At 42.0% G+C, this 19,698-nt stretch overlaps 1 protein-coding gene across 2 annotated transcripts in view; it reads right to left on the bottom strand.

Annotated features, from left to right (window-relative positions):
* Positions 1–19,698, bottom strand: part of ankrd11 (ankyrin repeat domain 11) — a 110,542-nt gene extending 90,844 nt beyond the window's left edge. For both annotated transcript variants that reach the window (XM_083999336.1, XM_083999337.1), the window contains exon 1: positions 19,235–19,698. The gene's annotated coding sequence lies outside the window, so the exon portion shown is untranslated. The remainder of the gene's footprint in view (positions 1–19,234) is intronic.

Genomic DNA, 19,698 nt, shown 5'->3' with positions numbered 1-19,698 from the left:
CGAACAAAGCTTCAATTTTTTTGGGTCAGCCCTACTCTTAACGTTCCGTTATTATCTCATAGCGTGGTGAATGTGCAGGTCACAACTTGTCCACCAGAGCGTTGTGGAGTTGTTGGATTGTGTATTTGATGAGTTTGATAAGGGAAACCAAGAAATCCCATTAGCTTCCGTAGTGTAGCTCTGAGCAGCTCGTGACTCTGCTCCGCCGTTCTAAAAATAGCTTGCACCAACAAATAAAGGTAATGAACCTACTGCTAAGACTATTAGCTTCAACACACTGTTCACAAAATACCATGATGTGCTATGAGCCACCTTAAATCTTATCTAAAAAGCACAATATCTGGAATCACAAATTTGCCTCATGGGGCTTAACAATCTGTACAGCAGTACGACACCATCTGTCCAGGACGCTCAGACTGGACACGGTATAACACGACTCTTTAAATGACTGTTGTCGGCTTCAATAGCCTCTGTCCCTTTAGATCCAAACTTAATGTGCTTCTTTCAGAAATTACAGTGGGCAGACATCAAACATACATCTCTTTTTTTTTTGAATGATAACAGTAATTTGACCCCCTACTGCTGCGAGACCACTTTTCTGTGTTTGAAATGAATATGAATAGCCAGCGTCTTCTCCTCTCTGCGCTGTGAAACATTATTATATATGATGATTATACACGTTGTGCATGAACAAGTACAACAGTGTTACAGCATAAGCGCTGCTACATGGACAAAGCATGGGAATGCAGAGGGGCCCGAGCAAGGAGTGTGGTTTTGGATGTATTATGTAATTCATGTCGCTGACTGAACACACACGGATGTTAAGACAAATCAGGTCTGTATTTGCCAAACCACATCAGCAGGCGATCTATAAGCTATTAGTTCCACCAATTACAACTACCAAAGTTTTTTTCATAGTCTGTAATAAAATCAGTCTATATCATTCATTGAGTAAAAATGGGGGGAAAAAAAAAACAATGACACTGCCAATCACATGTCTCCAGCGCCCAAAACGAACTGCTTATTCTGTCAAAAGTCCAAAAGCTACTCAATTTACAATCATATGAAAATGAGAGGAGCAATCAAATCTTCAGTTTCGATGCTTCAGATGCATTCTCACACCAAAATTAGGTTGAAAATACACATTTTTATGTCAACAGACTTTTCAATACAGCAATGGTCACGTGTGTCCATTTCTGACACTGAAACTTCTAATCTGCAGGTTAAATACATGTGTACAGTCCAAATCAAACCAGCCTAATATTATTTCCTATTTTAAGACTACAGAGCAGTGTTATGGGCTGGTGGCAGGAGTCTAGCCTTACATTGCATCGACTTTATGAGAAATGTGGGGTTGACTGCTATCGAGGCCACAGTTCGTACACTTTGCACACAACATGAGCGTTACCCTCACACCGCAACCACAGTCACTGAGTTAGCCCGGTTTCTCTGCGCGTCTCTATCTGCACCTACAACCTGGTGAAAGGATCGGTATTCATTCTGACTGATTCAGTGACAGAAAGAAGAAAACAACTTGCAAACTGACTACAATGCAATACATGCAGGGCACCGACACAAACACACAGTCTTGTTGTTGCCAAAAGAATCTACTTGGAAATATACATGTCCTCCTGTATAATGAAAATTAGCAAAAGGCACTATAGGTTTGATATATTTCTGAAATGTACTTAGAACACTTGGTTACATAACTTAATAACGTACAGCCAAAGTAGTTTCACCTAGCTTGCTCTGTAACCAAGATTTTCAGCTTTTCTTCCTTTGTGGCCATCAACAAAATATCCCTAGGTGCGTTCCAGTACATAAACAAGCAGGTTGGATGTGAATCTCATTAATATCAGAGTAAAACTCATATGGTCACTGATTTATCTCCAGTGTGACTCAATAAAATCAGGAAATCTGTGCTAAAACCCAGCCCTAATTCTTGGTGATGCCAATACCTGCTGATTTATGAGTCAAGTCAAGTGCAAATACTGCCAGAAACCTGATCATATTATTGCACAACACTGAGACGAGGACTAGGATGCAGCATCTTGACCTCAGATTCTCATTTGCCAAATGTCGGCAAGAAAAAACCCAGAAACAACCCCGAGCACGTGTGATTATACTTTTAGTATTAAAATTTCCCTCAGTCATCTTGCAATTGAATATACAGTGTTTCTGACAATGGCATTATACAGTAAGTGAAGTCCAGCCGGCCTTTTCACTGACACTCTGCTTTGATTTTCTATCAAGAAAGCTTGCTCTGCCATTCAGCCTCACACACAAACACACACATACACACACAACCTGAGCGTTTCCACAGTTCTGCCATTTGTCATTTTCTGTTGCCATGGTTGCAGTGAAAGACAGAGCTCTATGAATATTGGAAATGGAGGAGTAGCAGCAGCACATGGTACATTATCGACATAAACACCCGCACATGCTCCGGCACCACGGAACAAGTCGACTGTGTTGGTTCTGAGAGCCCGCGGCCATCCCTTCACCCACACCATTCTCTTCCAGTTGAAAAGTAGGCATTTAATAAATATCTGCAGCTGACACACATTGTCTCCACACACGTACACTAAATCATATATCCAGCTTCAAAGACAGCTCTGGCAACATCACACTAAGGCCCCGTCCAGACGAATTCGTTTTTTTCGAATCCGGATAAATACTTTATCGGATTGGCCTCGCGTCCACACGGATGCGGGTTTTCAGGGGGTGAAAACGGTATTTTTTGAAAACGGGTCCCAGAGTGGGAAAATTTGAAAACGCCGCCCCAGCGTATCCGTCTGGACGGCCAATACGGACTTTTTCAGAAACGATGATGTCATGCCCCCCGCCGCTCTACCTGTAACCTGAGACACACACACACACACACACACACCGCTGCAGCAGCTGCTGCACACTGACAGTCTATGCACGTAACAACATCAACGGCCGACTAACGTCGCGTCGCTCAGACGCTGCGGCTGAATCACGTCTGTTTAATCATCACTGATCATCATATTTACTCTGACACGACTCCCTGTCAACATTTAATCCCATGTTTGAGTTTGAATACAGCGGGGAACTTCTTCTTCTATTGAATTACAGCGGGGACTTCCCGTCTTCTTCAGCTGTTTTAAGTGTTTATGTGTGGCAGGCAGCGCTGCAGCGACACACACACTCCACACACACGCCTGCAGTATGTAGGTACTACAGCGTTTTGGGTCGTTTTCACTGGATCAGTGTGGACGCAGATATTTCTGAAAACGATGCCGTGTTTACGGAGATTTTTTTCAAAACGATTAAGAAAAAGATCGGATTCAGTGAAGCCGCGTTTTCGTGTGGATGGGGCCTAAGATGTCTAACTATATCAAATGCAAATTCTGTATCTTCTTCACAAGTGATCAGTGTGGGTGATGCAAAGGGTTTTGTTTTTTACTTGACATGCAGACACATGGGCAGGAAAATATCTTGATCACAGAAACTACTTGCCACACCAAACCCAAGTCTGTTTCATGTGTGCAATGTGCATCATGCGCGATGCCAGGAGCTATTTCAGACCTTCCTTGTACTCATCATAACCCTCTTCTCACTCCTGACAGGCTCATGCCACACAGAAACACTGCGTTCCCCTCTTAAGATTCGTCATTGCACCCTCATTGGAAACCTGTCTAAATACCAGAGAGGTGTGCATGCATTAAGGGAGTGTGAAACTGCTGCAAAGCACACAGAGTGAGAAAACTGCTCCAGCAGCCTGTGCTTGTATGCATGTATGTGTTAAGACTATATAACCCACTTAAGAGCTGTAACTGATAATAAACATGCTATGTTACGACACTATCTGATGCTATCGGAGTTTACTTCAGCTACTATTCCCAACACTGATTGCCAGTGAGGCTGTAAAACATGAACATACACACGCACGCCCACGCAGTATGAGTGTTGTGTATGTTTTCTCCACTCACTCCTAAGAGGGGAAAACAAGGGCCTGCTGCAGGGGGGGTTTGATCCCTTAGAAGAGAAGCTGGTGCTATTTTTCCAGCTTTCTTGTACGGAGGTGTGACTGAAGCTATGAGCACGCCGGCAGAAAAATACAATGCAGACAGCAGCCATCAAATACAAATACTGATGTTTTTAAAGCCAAATAGCATAATACGAGCACGCATCTGATCATATATCGTTCAAAAACAACAAAACAACGATTTAACCTCCACCTGATACATAGAAATTTGCTTCCTTATTGAATCTATAGGAATATTTAAATCTAAAAAACACAAAAAGAGCTTTCTCATCCTCAGTATTAGAAAAGAAAAACAAGGAAAGCACATCCTGGTGCACACCTGCAGGAAGAGAAATGCATCTGTCTGTGAGGCAGACGACTGACTGACACCCCAAAATACACTAGAAACAGATTTTTGTATGAATTGATCTTTATGTTCAAGTGATCAGAAGCCACAGTGTTGTTACCTCACATGATTTATGACTCGCTGCCATGCAGTCAGGTGTAGAGAGTCTCATTTAAGAAAGGAAAGAGCACCGGTATCATATTAGCACTCGTGTTAGTCAACATGTTCAGATTAGGCATCAGAGGCAGAGGGGGAAAAAAATAAAAACAGGATGACTATAAATATGCATATTTGCATGTGGAGGTTAGGAATCGAGATGCATTGAACACAAAATGCAGCAGAGCAGATGCAGGAAGAACGCGAAGGCTGCCGGTGTGTGCGCATAATTTACTATAATTTTTTGTCAAAGAAGGAAACAAGGCAACCAGTTATGTCCAACGCCCTTAGCTTCCTGCAAGCACTGCTTCCTGAGGAACCAGGGCTACTGCATAGAGGTGGAGATGGGGGAGGAGACTGTCAGAGAGTGTGGGGAGAGGGGGGAGAAGAGCATGAGAGGATGCAGTATGCGAGTATACTGCTGGGTTTCTGAGACGTGAAGATGAGAGGGAGAGGGAGGAGGTGGCGGAGACTAAATGGAAGCAGAAGAGGAGTGACGACGGAGGTGTTGGGGTGTGGAAGGAGAGAGGACAGGGGGAGAGTCGAGCCAAGTGTGTGAGAGAGCAGCATAACAGTGCAGCACGGGGCTGAGTGAGTTCAGCAGATGATAGGATCTATCCAACAACCACAGAGGGTGATATCAGGAAGTTTATTAGACATGTACAACACAATTAACGTGTGTGTTTGTGCAGCTATGTGCATGCAGAGTGCAGTAGTTTGTCTACTGCCACAACCACACCTACATAATAAATCTACACAGACCTGCAGAAAAGTATGCCGGGCTGGCACGGCAGACGAAAAGTGCAATTGACCCAAAATCCAAAGTCCCGTTGCTCTATCAACCAGCCACTCCAAATTTAGCCTCTTATGACTAAATAATTCAATAGGAAAAACATTCATAATAGAAGAGTTGTAGCTTTAAATAGAACTCAATTCTGAGCCCTTCTGCAAAAAAAAAAGAGAAGAGGTTCACATGGTCCACAACTTGGCTGATAACAACACTGGGAGACTCGGGAGGTATCAGCTAAATCACAGCCTCTGACAAATACCATGTGCTTCAGGCAGAATACGTACACAACAAAAACGAAGGCCATTTCTAATGCAGTATGTCGTCCAATTCAATATTCTGTTATGTTGTGGTTGTGACTGTTATGTCAGCGACCTGTTTGTCTTTCAGATGTGATTTTCTGACACCACCAGTGTTTTCCCTACCGTTGTACGAGCCCCCGCCCCCTTGAAAAACGGGAAATCTAGGAGCCAGTCGCGGTCAGAGCGGACCTGTTGGTCTGATAAAACTGTTGGACCGCTCCACCTGAAGCACCCAAGCTGCCCAAGCTACCAAACAGCGCTATTCTCCCTCTGCCATCTGATTTTTAAATGCCAGCGCTCACGCCGGGTACACACCGGACGAGGAAGCGCCACGAATAACCGAGAACCACTGCTGTGTTGTTCACATCAGATGCACCGCGGCGTGCACCTCTGCGACCGACTCGCGCCCTGCACGGATCGTTTTGGCGTCTGGTTTATTTTGTGCCCGAGCCGCAGGCGATCGCGTCAAGCCGGGAAGGAAGTCAAACAAATAAACACGAGAGAATCCGGTCAATTTTCAAACCCTTTTCAAAATAAAACACCGCGATTAACAAATACTAGAGGCCAATGTGTGTGCGTTTTTTAGCCTATTTGTGTTTATTTAATCTAAACAGAGCGATGAACGATGAACGTCACACATACACTATTTAAGCAGCTGATTCTCAGTCAGTTTCCTCCAAGCAAGTCCAAACCAATATAATAGACCTCCCGAAACACCCACCTATAGTGATGTGAAGACTAGAGCTGGGTGATAAATAGATTTTATCAGTTAATTCGTATTAATGCTTATGGACGATACTTGAAAATTAAAACTGAATTTATATATATATATATATAATAATATATATATATATATATAATACTGGGGTATTTCTAGCGCGGAGCCGGCACCGCTTCCCTGCAGCTTCCGTAAGTTCGTAGTAACGCAACATAAAAGCAGCACAACAACTCATTTATTTCCACATTTCAAACAAGAGGCAGCAGCTGAGTAGGGGGAGTGTGTGTGTGTGGGGGGGGGGGGTGAGGGCACAACAGCGAGTCGCAGCCCTGACACTTCTGCTAACAAGCAGCTAACATTAGCAGCATCATTTCCCCACAGGATCCAGTTTGAGAAAATGGTGCTGGTGGCACAGCACTGCAGATGTGCTGGTGTTTTACATCTCCAATCGACATGCTGACCTTATATACATAAGAATATACAGTTTAAAAGCCGGGGGTCATCAACACGTCGAAGACAATCAACCCCAAACACAAGATACTGAGCCTCGTCTTTTGTAGTTTGTTTTTATGGGGAGGAAAAAAAACAAAACAATTAAAATCGTAAATCGCCTGTGGTGTGAGAGAAGCCATACTGCCCAGCTCTAGTAAAGACTCTACAAAGTTATTTTATATTGCACTGAGATGAAAATAAATACATGCTACCAAAACTCAAGTTAAATGTATTGGAAATAAAAGCACAACAAAGTATACGTGATTCGTAGTACATGCACTAAAAGATGCAAAAACACCAGTGAGATGCTTCACTTCTCACCTTTTTTTTTCTTAGAAAACTGTACATTCAAACAGGCTATGCAGTGATTGTGGGTGAGAAATGGCTTTGCATAAGTAATGAGGAGGAATAAAAGGCTGTCCTACATCCACGCCAGAGATTACACTGCTGGCTGCTGTTTCTATAAAAAGATTCACTGCAGGGAGTATGAGTGGCACAAGCACACATGCAACCACGCACACACACACATACACACACTCCCTCACAAACACACAGATGGGCACAAAAACAAGGCAAGTGTATTTATAGGGAAGAAGGTTCTAGCATCAAAAGAACTTTAAAGATCAGTGTCTGGTTAACTCACCCAATCACAGATCTGTGACTGATCCAAGCCTTGGCAGACTAACAGTGAAATGCTGGAAAGATTATTGGTAGCTCCAGGCCAAGCCAACTTAAAATGTCTTCTATATTTCCTGTTCTCCTATTTTCCACTTCTCATTTAGACTGCTTCCTTTCTGGGTAAAACAAATAAGTCGGTGTTACAATGTGGCTTCACAACGTGTGACACGGGGATACGATGTGAACGTACACGTCTCAATACGGTGGTGGGGGGGGGGGGGGACTAAACGCATACTGGCCTGTAGCTTTAAGAAGTGCTCTGTGCTGCCACATATTCAGGAGGGAAAGTCCCTGTGCAGGCTGACTGAAGATGATGTGATTTTCCACTCCCTGCTGACTGCTCTGGTTAAACACACTAGCTAATTCCTATCCCTGCCCCCAAAAAACAGACATTTCCTTCTCACCATCTCTGCGACTTCTGTGTGAATATTCTAGACAATATCAAATATCAAAGGGCGGTACATTTCTATTATTTTTGGTTCAATTTAGATTGTTTTTTTTAGACCAATCCAGGCCTTGTTGGTGAGAGACAGTCGTCAGAAAAAACAGTAGCAAACTCAAGAGATATTCAAGTAACAATGAAATACAATAGAGGGCCCAAAACAGTGATTATTTTTGACATTTCTGCTTAAAGGCCAAGGGACTGAATGTGATGTTTGTGCAATTTTGCTATATTTTGCTAACACGTTGTTAGTGGTATTGGATAATTTAGATACTGTGTAAAAATACAGTATCACTGACTTGGACTACAATACTACAGTCAGTTGTGTTGAAGGGATTTAGGTCTTGTCCACACCAGTCCAGGTTATCTTTACTGTTCTATCCAGAAGCAAACGAGCTTTTGGAACCAGAGTCCAGGGGAAAGTTTTCGGCCTATTCGGGTTTCAGCGTTTGCGTGTGTATATGACAACCATTGTTTACGTCAGAGCCAAGCGTGTGCTGATGTAAATAGTGCCCGTCCGTAGAGGTTGTTAGCTAGAGTTAACGTTAGCATGTTAGCTAAAAGCGACGTAACAAAGTTGTTGTTGTTGTTGTTTATTGGCTGTCGGCTGTATTTGGTCGTCATATCCAGTTGCTCAACCTAATTCAACAACGGGGGCGCCTGGACGAGCTTTGGTTGCAAAATAACCCGGGTTGGTGTGTGACAAGGCCTTAAATGCATCTTGGATCAGTTTACAATTTAAACTCAGTTCTTCAATCTATTTGACAAATGGGATTATCTCATCGCAAATCACCTACTTGATTCCAAAGTAAACAGAAGCATCACACAAGTTTTGCAGAGAAGTATTTTGACAGGCTATAACAATGTATGAAACAGGTGAGCTAAAATTGGTAACACTTGAAGCGTTGCCACGTTGCTCCTACAGATTTTTCACCGGCTTGCAAGTTCACAACATTAATTTTGGTATTTTTATTTTCGCTCTAACAACCTGTCAAGCTTTTTTTCCAACTGTCGACTGCAGAAACCACCTCTACAGCACCATTAGGAGTATAAAGTGCAGTTACAACAGAGAAGTTGAGTTAAAGGGATAGTTCAACATTTTGGCAAATTGGCCCATTGCCATAATCGCTATAGTCATAGCAGTAGGTTCGTTACCTTTAATTGTCGGTGTAAGCTATTTTTAGAACGGAGGAGCGGAGCGTCAGGCTGCTCAGGGCTACGCTATGGAGGCTAATGGAATTTCTTGGTTTTCCTCATCAAACTCATCAAATACACAACCCAACAACTCCAAAACGCTTTCGTGGACAAGTTGTGACCTGCGCAATCACCACGCTATGAGATAATAATGGAACGTTACGAAACGGAGCCGTTTTCGAGGTAAATACAGGGTAAATACAGAGTCTGCTTGCTGAAAAACTGTCCCTGAACGCAACGCGCATCAGCGGTTTTGCATGAATTTACCTCTAAAACGGCTCCGTCTCTTAACGTTCCATTATTATCTCATAGCGTGGTGATTGTGCAGCTCACAACTTGTCCACCACAGCCTTTTGGAGTTGTTGGGTTGTGTATTTGATGAGTTTGATGAGGAAAACCAAGAAATTCCATTAGCCTCCATAGCGTAGCCCTGAGCAGCCTGACGCTCCGCTCCTCCGTTCTAAAAATAGCTTACACCGACAATTAAATGTAACGAACCTACTGCTATGACTATAGCGATTATGGCAATGGGCCAATTTGCCAAAATGTTGAACTATCCCTTTAAGAAAAATATAGGCTTCTGACTGATACTGGTTAGACACTGTGAAAACACAACTTTAATATCTCAGTGGTTGTCACAAATCCACCAGGTAACTCTATCATATTGCATGCATTTTAAGATTATGTATCAAACATAGAAAAAGGTGGACACCTGGTGTGAACGAGGCCTTGGAGCGCCTTCGCTCAGTGTCAAAACAAAACCTTTGCTGAATGTGAGATGGTTTCCAACAAAGCAGCTTCTACTCCGTGTCCAACCGTTAGCTTGGTGCTTCAGGGTTTGATAAATGATCCTGACTTAGAGGTTACCCTGTGCACATAAGACCCAACACAAAACATGCCAAGCAAAACCATTAGCTCACACTAGCAGTGTTGTGATGTGCATTGTTCTACAAATGAAATTCTGCTTTGTCCACTGACACTTGTCCACTGCGACCGGCCATGTGAATGACATCGACGGAGCTGGTAGAGACACCGACGCAGCCAGTAAAATCTTTAAAAACTTTATGGATGTTTTGAAGGAGGCCTCTTTAGACTTCAGTGACTTTCTTCAGGGAAGGAAAGGAAAATATGGAAGGGGCCTTTAACCAAACGCTGCTCACTGCACTGTACCATTTTGTGCGTGGGCGGTCCCCTGTGTGTTTATAAATGGAGGGAGGGCCAATGGTTTAACAAGGTGGGATTCACAAGCATAACATGCACATGTACATGTGCTAGCATGCACGCGCTGCCGACCCGAGGACCAAAACACAGGACAGAGAGGCTCAGATTTCAACATACATGGAGAGGCCGTTACTCCCCCTTCAGCTGTACATATTGCTGTTCAAAATGTTCAGCAAATCTTTAAGTTATCTGACATTTGGGGTGAAAAAAAAACACTGTTCATGTGGCCGTTTACTAGTACCACTTAAAATATCAAGTGTGAGTACTTTCCAAATGATAGAGACTGTAGTATAGATGAGTATGAGAGCACAGGGTGTGCATATTGATATTAGATTACATTTTACATTTCCCTTAGGTGCTCACAGTACCAATCATTTTTCTTCCATCTCAGTCATTTCTACCTAGAATGAGAACTCAAAGCCAGTGTAGTTTTTTTTGCTTCATCATGATGCACTGTGCTGTAGCACGTACAGCCAGGTTTTAGTTTTCTGTGCATGTCTTTCTACAGCCCTTTAGCTGAGGTGCCAGTGCACTTTGTCTGACTGAAATAAATGAAAAGGCTGCAGTTTGTGTTGCAGTGTGTAGGTCTGTACGTGGCTTTAGCACATTTCCAAAGATGATTCTCAATCACTGTCGTATGCACACCTTCTGAAGACATCCAAGTTATCCTGGAAAGCTGGTTGAACTCTGAAAAAATGACACACTGGCCTCATTCGACTGAACTACAGTTTGTGTCTAAAGCCCCTAATGAGAGCAGGCGTCTTCTACCAGTGTGACCTCCATTACAGCAAAACCAGGGGAGAAGAACCCAAAACCCCACAAGCCTCACACACAAGACCTCGATGAAGAGCGTGCACAGGTAAATCCTCCATCTGACGGCAATTACCCCCCAACCAAAATATGAAGAAGGCAGAGTCGAAAAAGAATCACTAACAACAGGTATAACATCAGAGTGCTGCTGAAACAGACAGTGGGATGAATCACAACCTCTTTATAGCCACCAGCCCTGGCTGTAAAGACAGAAAAGAGCTGAGTGCTGAAAATGCATGCACTGGTCAAAGGGGTGCTTTAGATCCTTTGTGTTAGGTATACTGCCCCTCAGCATGCTGGCCGAAAAAAACAAAGTATGGCTGCACGTATTGGTGAGCAGGGTTTGTGGGCCCAGACTGATGGACCTCCTCTCTTTGGTATTTAGGTATGCCCTTGCCTTTCATTCACATCCCACTCTCACAAGCGCAGAGGCCCATCTCCCCTCAGTTTTCCCCCTCCCCCCTTCCTGTTGTTGCATTTCAATGTAAATGGGTGGATGAATGGCTGCAGCTGGCCCATCAAAAGGCCAGCCCCGCTGAAGGGCCTTGGTGATTGAGATTCAGCCAGGCCACACCACCTCGACCCTCCCCCCCACCCAACACTTTGTCCTAACACCCTTTACCCCCTGTCTCAGCTTATAGCTTATGTCCTACACGAGGAGGACGGCTGGGCATAAGAGGGCTTAAAGAAAACTGATATAGCCGTTTGCCTCCGAGCACAACAGAAGTCGGGCATCAAGCAATTTCCTCAAAGTGGCAATAAATCGCAGACATATTTTATTTATCTCAGGGTGACAAAGGTTGGTTATGGACAAGGCTCCAAATTCTGCTCCATCTCTGCAACGATGTTCAACAAAAAATAGGACAAAAATGCTTTCACATTTATCACGTCTCCCATCAATCTGACATCATCCTGTCATACAGGAAGAGGCTGCTGACACTACAATGGCGAAAAGTCAAGTCATGGTGATTTGATTTCTCAGGAAAAGCTTTTGCTTCAGTTCTGTAACAGAAAGGCGTTGACCTACCACAGACAGGATAAGGTATTTCTGTCACAAAAACAGAAGTAACGTGATCTCAAATGGAAAGGTGGGTCAACATGTATGTCCCACCATGAGATGAATTTTTACTTATCTGGAGATAATGTTATTGCATTAAATCTAAAAGATCTATGTGAAATAAATGTTGTCAGCTTTGTTTCACGAATGATCGTAAAGGATATAGTCAAAAGACAGTGTGAAAAAAGTATTTATTTTCTATTTCCTTCAAATGCTTTCAAAAAATACAACCACCCTCTCCCCCTAGAAAACCCACGCAGCAACTAAGACCTCTGAAAACCTAGGGGAAATCCTGCTGTTTAACATTAACGCTATTGCGTAACGCTAGGACAAACAAGGCCTCCGATTTCCAGTATAATTACTTCAGCTTTGGTGGTGTTGTATACCACAATCAGTATATTCCACTAGCTCTGCAGAAACCGGCTGCCCGACTTCAAATAAGTATCTGCAGCTCTTTGCCAAACCAGTTCACCGTGTAAAACCGATCTAACAACAATGGATCCAGAGCAGCTTCTAACCTCAGTAACATTCACCTAACCTAATCTATGATTCTGCCAGGAAGAACTGAAATGCTTTGTTCACAATAAAAAGCTTTTTCCAAATTCTATTCACTGAAGGCTTGAACTGAAAAACAGGTTCCATAAACAATGAGCTGGATCTTATTCTCTCACTTTCACTCTTGCTCTTTTAACCAATATGATGTGTATTGTGTTTTATCACGGCATGTTTGAAGGTTTAGAAAACAGACGTGGGCCACATTAGCTTTACATGAAAATGGAAATACATTTTATTTTAGAAAAGCTTTAAGATTCATGAGGAGAAACACCAACCAAGACAGCCTCGTCTTGCCTTCTTCCCTGTGCGTCAACTGCAGTCTGAATAGACCAAAACAGTGAGGCCTAGAGGGACACATCACACTGAGTGTCTCTGCCATCAGCTCCCAGACCTGGCCGACTAACCCCAGAACATTTCCAATGCCACGTATGGATAATAAATCATCCCATGCAACCTCCTGTACAGCAGCACATCCAATCAAAACACCAACTGTAGTCTCCGGATTTGCTCCACCCGTAATTCATGCATGCCCAGACTGAGGGACTCAGCCATTTGTCTAATGGCGTTACATACTCAGGTTCACAATGTGCAATGGTTGCTTTTTATAGTCAAGACTTTTACACATTATCTTTCTTCCTTTGGGTTACTCTTTTGAGTCATTCATACCATGTCTTTAACAAAGCTATTGATTTATAAAACTACTAAGAAGATGTGTTGGTGTGAGAGACATAAATAAATCAGGAATTCATACAGAATTAAAACAGAATTGGAGTTAACAGTGTGAGAAGTGTGACTTTAACTAAATAATTTGGGTTAACTCATAATAAAACTCATTGTGTAATATAATGACACTATGAGCCTACACAGACATCTCGGTAAGACTTCACACTGTGATCCTAGCTGTCTTGCAAACCAATTTTTGCACACAAAAATCCATCACATCTTCTGTTCTGCAGTAGCGCTTCTAACGATCTTCAAGTACACAGAATTATTTGCCTTTTTCTGTCATAAATATTTATTATGTCATAAGATTTTAAACCCTTTCAATTAATATCGCAAACTAACAACGCTGCTGGCCGACCCATGTCATAATGTATCTATGAAAGAATGGCAAGACCGATAAAAACCACCCAAGGGCCCGACTCTGGTGCGATACAAGTTTAGAAATTTTCTGCATACCTGAAATTGTGATCAAGCATATCGGTAACTTTTCCTTTTAAAAATAGGAGCACAAAATATTCCTTCTTCAAGCTCCGATCAGAAAGATCAAAAGCCATGTCTGTAAAAAGCACATTTCTGGAGAAGCAGCAGCGTGCCAGAATAGAGAACCTCTCCCTTTGATGTACAAGAGACTCAGGGAAGAGAAAATATTATCAAGAGTGGTGCAGCGGAAGGCTAGCACGTAAGCACAACCTAACACGAGTTAAGACTCCGTCAACCATCAGGACCTCCTAAACGCCAAAATTGAGGCTCTACAGTCCCCGAGGGAAACAGCAGGATTGGGGCCCGCCATTTTGTTCCATTTCGCTTCGAGGATAGAGGAGGGGGCAAAGGACTAGACTGAATTTCAAAGGGCTTCAGATGCCATTTGAGTATCCGCTGAGATTGTGCTGGTAGAACAGCAGCTATAAAAGATTTACACAATTTGAACAGGGGAGGAAGAGAGGGGGAGTGAGGGAGAAACAGAAACATAGAGGGAAAGAAGAGGCAGAGACAGACAGAGAGAGAGAGAGGCAAGAAACAGGAGTAGCCATGCTTGTTTACCTAAAAGGACCACACTCTCAGCACAAGAGGGGGAGGGGAGAGCTTGCATAGACAGAGGACAGGCAGAGTGAGTGCTGGAGCTGCAGCTAAAGGCTTCATTTCCCTCTTACATCCAGCACAACGAGCTGTTACATTTTTCCCTTTTGAACCTCAAGATAAAGACTTCTTGGCAATATTCGGGGGAGAAACTGCACAATGAACCGCGCACCATGTCAGCCACCTACGCATTTCATTATTATATAACACATCTTATAGGAGCAGGAAAAGGGCCTCCTATTTTCCCCCCATAACAACCGCTGTATAAACAAAATTACTAGGGTTTGTGTTTGTGTAATGTCGTTGTCATTTCAGCAAATATGCCTCTTTATTTATGCATTATGATTGCCATGTACAAACAAACAAATAGAAAATACCAATCATGACATGGGATGGAGAATTACTGTGGACAGACATGGTCGTTTTACTGGACCGGCTATTTATTGACACTATATGACATAACATTTTGGATAATTTCATTTTGGCTAACAACATCCGACACCTTGAATATACGACCTAGCACTGTCACAATTAACATCCAGTTGTTTCTTCAACAACAAAACAGATCAGTCAGAATAATTTAAATACCAATTTTCACACATTATGTCCATAAGCAAACCAACACAGCTATACTACTATAGCTGTTCATTTCAGGGTATATTTTCAAGATGTGCTCTCAGTTGCTATTGCTGGAATAGTAAGCTAGGCTAACTGTTAGACGGCGTGCAAACAATAAGCAAAACCCTCAGTAACAAGGCTTTTCAGATTGCTCCGAGTGCAACTACACTGCGTCTTCGGTCGAGTTGGGTTGCGACCTCTCGACCACCACTACCACTGACCTGTTGTTGAGTTATTTGCTCGTTTCAGCTTGACCTACATTTCAATTTCAATCAATAAAAATGACGTTGTGTGACTCCTGCCCGTCATACAGTGCATTCAGTGCAGCAGCCGGAGGCCCACGCCAATTAGTTAGGACAGACAGTTGCGGTAGCGCTGCTTTTTGTTGTCACAGATATTCATTTTTCACAAATTGGCATCTGATTTTTTTAAACATTTGTTATTTTGAATTTACAATATTTGTCAACAGGAAAATACACTCTGATTCACTGAGTGGAAAAATTAACAGTACAATATGCTGATAAATTAATTAATATCTGGTATGTTGACTTGAAATACTTGAAACCTGCCTTCCCTTTAAAAAAAAGGGCAGGCATAGGGCTGACAAGTATTTTCTTCATTAATTAACTTATCAATTGTGTTTTCAGCTGACTAATTAGCCACTGAGATCATAAACTGTTAGAAGTACTCATTAGTGACATATCCCTGTATTAGATCTCACACTAACGTCTTAGAATTGCCTATCTTGTTGGACTAATATCAAATAATTCAAAAGGTATTGTAATAGTAAGAAGGTAACACACCAATATTTTCATATTTGAAGATCTGGAACCAAAGGCTCTGGCATTTTTACTCGAGAAATTACGAATGTGACTGATCAAAACTGTGACAAACAGATGAGACTCATCTCATCAAACCACTCTAAATAAATATAAATATAAGCCCTATAAGATTTCAAATGTCAAAATTAAATACCTATCCTCAATATAACTGCGTACATCCATAAAAACTCAAACACTGACATTTAAACTAATGAGTGGCACAAGTAAAAAAAACTTCCCTCTACAAAACCATCTGACCTCTCAGTTGTCATCTTTTAAAATGATTTATTGAGACTCAGCTAAAGAGCAATGGATTCATACATGGGCATCTGCCATTAAAACAAAAATGAAGCGATGGAAAAAATCCATATAAAATATAAAAAAGGCCAGTGCTAAACAACTGCCAGGCTGGCTACCAGCAATCAGCTTTTGGTTGCCAAGGATGACATATTGGTTGCCATATTGTAATCACGTTAAACTGGATTATAGTGTTCCTGCTGTGTAAATTATAAGCCAATTTCCACTGATAAATGTTACTATGAGTGCATTAAAAGTTAGCCAGGTACATATGCAATGTATCTCAGGACATGTGGCCTAGTTTTGCTAAAGGGCCACAATAAAACTTTCAACAGAAGATTTAATTCATTTACAGAATAACTGGTAACCCCCAAAAGGCAGAGAATAACATGCAAGCCACTCTGCAGATTGATCACTGTGGTTATTTAACAACAGAGCAAACTGTGTTGAAGAAAAGTTGATATGCAGACTGCAGAGTCATTTTTTTGTATTCTTCCTTCTATGCAACTGCAGTCTCCTCTCATTTATCATCATTTGGGATTCATGTCTTGATGACGTTTCTTCTTTTGTTATACTTTTTCACTAAATCAATACGTGTGGGGATAGCTGTGCTGCTCAATGATGAACTGTGTCATAGAAATAGTCTGCATCATCCTATGCAACTGTTACTGCCGAGTCACCCAAACACAGCAATCAGATGCATCTTGTTCTCTCGCCATCGCTCTTGTTATGGTTTGGCCAGGAGTCTTTTACTCAGCATTTTAGTCAGGTGATACAAAAATACACGGTAAGCCATCTGAGCACCATATTAACAAGAAAAACAAAGACAGTAGAGGAGCAGAAACATAGAAATGCTGCCGGCCTTCCTATTACACAAAACCCACAACCCCAAGCTACAATCACGTCTCGTGACCTTTCTGACCCCAGCCGAACTCCATTTCCTGTTGCACACAGATCTGGCCTTTACTAATGGGAACCAGGTGGAGCGTAGTTCAGGAGTGTCAAGTAACATGTCAACAGTTAACTACAGGCTTTATTTTGATTTAGTATAAAACAAACATAAGAAAACTAAGAAAAAAAGACAACAGCATGAGAGTTTCATTATTCCTGATTTTGACGTCCTCAATACTGTCTACACGAGGTGCCTACAAATATCGAATTCAACCCTTGTAAATACTTCCAAAAGCCAATAAATAAAAAGGTAAACAAGCACAACTTCACTGCAGACCTGTGGTAACTGCGTTACAGAAGATAATAAAAGAGAGTAAAAAATATTCTACTACAAAACTGATGTTCAGGCCAAGAAACACGATGACATCACTTCATATGTTTAAGAGAAACTGGAATGCAAATGAGACTTTCAATCAGTATGCGGGTTAACATACTTTCACTATGTAAACACATCAGTGATGTATGGATATGTACATATCAGATCTGCTCAAATTCTGCAAAAAAAAAAATCCTTGTTTACATTCATATCCCACACATGATAATCTCCATCTAAAACAGAATAGGGGGTTTGATACCATTTGAATTGAGGGCTTTAACTAAAGCACTGAGAAATAGGACCTACGCAAGCTCAAGGGAGACAGAGATATGCATCACTGCCTCTGCAGTGTAGTCAACATGAACGCCCCAACAAACTAAAACACTCTCAGTATCTTGGTGGAAAACACCACCAGCGGCACTGCAGTGTTTTCCTCAGCATTGGTACTGCACCAAAGTGGAGAGGTTCTCTTCCACGTTCTGTTTCCTTCCACAGCTCGTCTTAGATTCAGGCACGTTATGCCACTCCTTTACATGTTATTTACCATGGAAAACACAGGCACTCCAACTGAACCAACTGGGTTAATTGTGACACTGATCTATCCATACAAGCCCCACTGTTAGTCAGCTAGGTATTTACACACACACACTTCCTGATAAGTCAACTGAGCCTGTGGACATTTCAAAGACCTGTTATTTAAATAGTCCTAAAAAGCATATAGAGTATATTTTCTTCCCAAGAGTTTTACTTTTAACAATCTAGTTCATTGATTATCTTGCAGACAGGGTTTTTAAAGCACATCCATTTTGCTGTGGGGCTGGAACAGACTGGCAAATTGACAAGACATAGTGCTTCATGACAGGAATTTATGACGATGTGCATACTAACTGGATGTACAGATAGACCAGCGTTATAGCACTTAAGGAATACCATTTAGACAATCAAAAGCAACATTTGGATGTTGTTAGTGTAATCCCCTGAGAAATGTAAACATAATTGTTGCTTTTGATATTACAATTGCCCCTTGGTGTTATTTTTGAGAGGGTGCCAAAAAAGCAAAACGTTGCTCAAAAACTTACTGTACGTGGACACTACAGTGCAAGTGATTCTTTTCTTTTTTTTAACTTCCATTATAAACCTTAGATTAGACACATGCACAAGGCTGAGTCTGTTATCTTGCAAGTACGTTTACGTGCATGCATGGCACGAAGGAATGCAGCACATTTGCTCACTATAACATTTTAAATTTTGGTCTTAAAATATCAACACACAGTCCTGTCCGGGTCACACATGGGCAGTGATTCGCCACAGCTATTTCTACGTTTGCCGAAACAACTTCACATGGCTCACGTTACCAAATTGTGCAACACGCATAGAGAATTACACATTTGATCCAGACTGTCATCATTAAATAAAACACAACCAAGTAAGAAAATCGAGGCTAAGCTAAAAAAAAATATGGTTTTAAAAGGGTGAATTTCCAGTGAAAACAACGCAAAACCAATGCATATAGCACATGTTTGGGTTTCTTAGTAAATGAAAATACTGCACGTTGACCTTTGTCGCAACACACACACACACAACAGCCATGGAGTTAACCACGGGGGTTAGCAATAGTCGGTTTGTTGTTGTTAACGCGTTAGCTTTGCAGGAGTAGTAAGAAGGGAAAAAAAGCGACTTACCTCTGTTTGAATTTTTCCACAAAGTCTAATATATAAGAGAATCTTTTAATGGTTATTAGTCTACGCCACGATGTTTTCGGCCGATGCTGGATGGTCCCATTTGTTGCCGTCGGTTCAGTACAGACTGGCCCGCAGACATCCGCATAAACTCGCGACGACCATCGCAGCTCAGCGGCAGCAGCAGCAGCTCGGTGAGATCGAGGCTAGAAGCTGGTAGGTAGCTAGCTTGTTAAAACCGTGGAGACCGACAAACAGACGTCCAAAGAGAGAGGGGGGAAAAAAAGACTAAAAAATATCCACGAAAACGCGTTTACAGCATAGCTATTTCATCTTCACTACACACTAAGAAGCTTTAACAGTCCATGTGCACAACGGTAGGCTTGCCTTGGTGGACGTATACCATCAAAATAGCATATTTTGTTTCGGTTTAATCCTCTCCGCCAACCCCATTCGAGCGGTTTTCG

The sequence above is a fragment of the Trachurus trachurus genome, assembly GCF_905171665.1.
Source record: "Trachurus trachurus genome assembly, chromosome: 3".
Taxonomy (NCBI): Eukaryota; Metazoa; Chordata; class Actinopteri; order Carangiformes; family Carangidae; genus Trachurus; species Trachurus trachurus.
The sequence above is the reverse complement of the archived record's forward strand: the minus strand, read 5'-3'. Positions and strand labels throughout refer to the sequence as shown.